Below are 3,580 nucleotides of genomic sequence, written 5' to 3' on the forward strand. Positions count from 1 at the left end.
CCTATTCCTGCACCTTACATTTTGAGTATTACACAAGACCTGTGAGTACTCCTGATCAAAATCTTAAGACCAGTCAAAAAATTGCAAGAATTTGCATTTTGCACTATTGGATCTTAAGAAGGTYCTAAGCAGAGCTTCACAATGTTAAAGGAAAAAAATCAGTGCAAGAGACAAAAACTTTTGAGCAGGGAATTTTCTGAAAACTGCATTTACACTCAAAGATGATTTGTTTCAGCTGATCAAAAGTTTAAGACCATAGTCTTTAAAAGCCAAAAGATGTGCCAAACTCTGGATTCCATGTCATTTTCTGTCAAGTCTTTACACTGTCAAGACCTCCTGATGGCAAAATCAAAAAAGCACACAGACTTTGAACATAGTAGGATTGCTGAGTTGCATAAGCAAGGCCTCTCACAATGTGCCATTGCTGCTGAGGTTAGAAACAATAAGATGGTCATTTTGCATTTTTTAAATGATCCTGAGGGTTATGGAACAAAAAAGTCAAGTGGTAGACTCAAAAATATTTCACCAGCTCTGAGCCGCAGGATCCGATTGGCTGTCCGTCAAGACACGGGACGATCCTCTACCCAAATTAAGGCCATTACTGCTGACTGCATCCCAATAACCATCAGACCGCATCTGCGAGAGAAGGGCTTCAGAAACAAAAAATGTCTTCAAAGGCCACGTCTTCAACGCCACAAAATTGCCCGTTTGGACTTTGCAAGGGTGCGCCAAACATGGGACATTGARAGGTGGAAGAAAGTTATCTTCTCTGATGAGAAAACATTTAACCTTGATGGTCCTGATGGCTTCCAACGTTACTGGCATGACAAGGAGATCCCACCTGAGATGTTTCCTACACGGCACAGTGGTGGGGCGCCATCATGATTTAGGGTGCGTTTTCCTTCAATGGAACAATTGAGCTTCAGGTTGTGCAGGGGCGTCAAACAGCAGCTGGCTATGTGGAGATGTTGCAGCGGGAATCCCTCATGACTGAGGGCCCTCGTCTGTGTGGTAATGATTGGGTTTTTCAACAGGACAATGCTGCAGTTCACAATGCCCGCCTGCCAAAGGAGTTCTTCCAAGAGAATGACATCACTCTTTTTGACCATCGTGCATGTTCCCCCGGATCTAAACCCAATTGAGAACATTTGGGGATGGATGGCAACGAAAGTTTACAAAAATGGAAATCAGTTCCAGACAGTGAATGCCCTTCGTGAAGCCATCTTCAACACTTGGAGCAACGTTCCCACTGGCCTCCTGGAAACACTGGCATCAAGCATGCCTAAATGATTGAAGTCATCAACAAGAATGGTGGAGCTACTCATTACTGAGTCCTTTTTTTGTCACTCTGATTTCTGTTTTGGGGGGTTCTCTGCTTTTTTTGAGCTATGGTCTTAAACTTTTGATCAGCTGAAAAAAAATCATGTTTGAGTGTAAATACAGTTTTCAATGAATTCACCACTCAAAGGTTTTGGTCTCTTACGCTGATTTCTTCTTTTACAATTGTGAAGCTCTACTTAGAACCTTCTTAAGATCCAATAGTGCGAAATGCAAATTCTTGCAGTTTTTTAACTGGTCTTAAGATTTTGATCAGGAGTGTATGTGCGCTTCTAAATGTAATTTTCATTCTTCTATACTTGTAATTTCAAAACTCAGTCCTCCCTTTTAATCCAGCTAACATATTTAGTATTAGACAACACCTATGTGTTTGAACAGTACTTACTATCATTTCAATTACTTTATTTTAGAGAATAAGTTGGTCGATGGAGACCAAAATTACCTCTGCAAGGGTTGGTTGAACAGAATCCGCATGCATCCACGTCACCAGCCTGACACAGTTCATCTTTGGAAATCTGAAATGTAAAGAACACTCACTAAATGTGAGTTTGTTCCCAATGTAGAAAACAGTCCTCCCTATTCCTGCACCTTACATTTTGAGTATTACACAGGACCTGTGTGTATGTGTGCTNNNNAATGTAATTTTCATTCTTCTATACTTGTCATTTCAAAACTCAGTCCTCCTTTTTATGCAGCTAACATATCTAGTATTACACAAGACATGTGTGTTTGAACAATACTTAATATCATTTCAATTACTTTATTTTAGAGAATAAGTTGATCGTTGGAGACCAAAATTACCTCTTGAGGGTTGGTTGAACAGGATTCGCATGTCCACATCACCAGCCTGATGGTTCATCTTTGGAAATTTGAAATGAAGAGATGTACACTGAATTATTCCATAAATAAAGTCCACCAACTGTATGAGCAAAGCACCTTTAGCTGAACACACTTCTACCTGTAGGTACACATAATAAGTAGGATAAACTTTAAACAATGCAGATATATCAAATAGTAGCAAATGAAATTAACATTTTTCAAAATCAGTTAATTGATGTAATTTTATGTCTTTCTGTGGTTACTTAAACATTTTTTGTCAACTGAATGCAACTCATTATTTTGTACTTGTAATTTCAAAACTCAGTCCTCATATAAATATATATATAAGCTTCCAGTATTGTATTTTGAGCAGTTGCTTGTCTTGGAAAAAGAAAGATGTTCTGATTATAATGCTAATAATGTGTAGTATAAAAATAGTTTAAAAGTGAAAAAGCAAAACAAAGGAAAAAACAATCCTTTAATAAACACTGGAATCCTGTGCATAATAAAGTCACAACTCACCTTTAAATGAATTGAGGTATTTTACATCAAATCCTTCTTTATCTTCACCTAAGGAGCAATAACAACTGGAATCATGTTTGCTCTCTGAGACCTCTTTGCTGACATCTTCTGCAAATATCAGAGAATGTGTTGCTGAGTAACAACATGATACTGTACACCAGGGGTGTCAAACTCCAGGTCTCTGGGGCCAGTGTACTGCAACTTTTAGATGTTTGTCTGGTCTAAAACACCTGAAGTATATGACTGAAATAGCTTCTCAGTGCAGTCAAGTTGATGACCACCCCATCTGATCCAGCCAAGTGGCATCAGAAACACATCTAAAAGTTGCTGGACACCAGCCCTCAAGTCCTTGAGTTTGATACCCCTGCTGTACACAATATGATTTGATGTTATTTTATGCAAAAATGATGTACTGAAGTACACAGTAGTACATAATTGATTTTCTATTGACAGGTTCTCAAAATCTTCAAATATTAAAACATCATCTTAATACTAATGATTATTATCTAGGATAATTTGTGCCTGTGAAATAATATCACTCACTGATGTACAGAAAATGACCAAATACAGTTTTATCTAATTCTGGAGTAAGCCACCTTCCCTTTAAACTCTGGTACACTGACTAACATGGTTGGTAATTACTAGCTAAACTACAGCAAATCAGATGCTTTGGTGTATCCAAGCATCAAGTAACCTACAACATTCTGCAAAATTACTAAACTATATGTACTTAAATGTCTTAAGAGATTCTGTATGAGTCTTACCTCTTTCTCCACGCAAAACAAATGAAACAAGTTAAATGAATACTAATGGCTTGCACCTGGACTTGTCGGATTGTACCAAGTTGATAGAGGAGGAGGGGTACAACAAAAGGAGAATTCCATTTTGTTTCTGAAGCACA

The sequence above is a fragment of the Poecilia reticulata genome, linkage group LG21 (assembly GCF_000633615.1).
Source record: "Poecilia reticulata strain Guanapo linkage group LG21, Guppy_female_1.0+MT, whole genome shotgun sequence".
Taxonomy (NCBI): domain Eukaryota; kingdom Metazoa; phylum Chordata; class Actinopteri; order Cyprinodontiformes; family Poeciliidae; genus Poecilia; species Poecilia reticulata.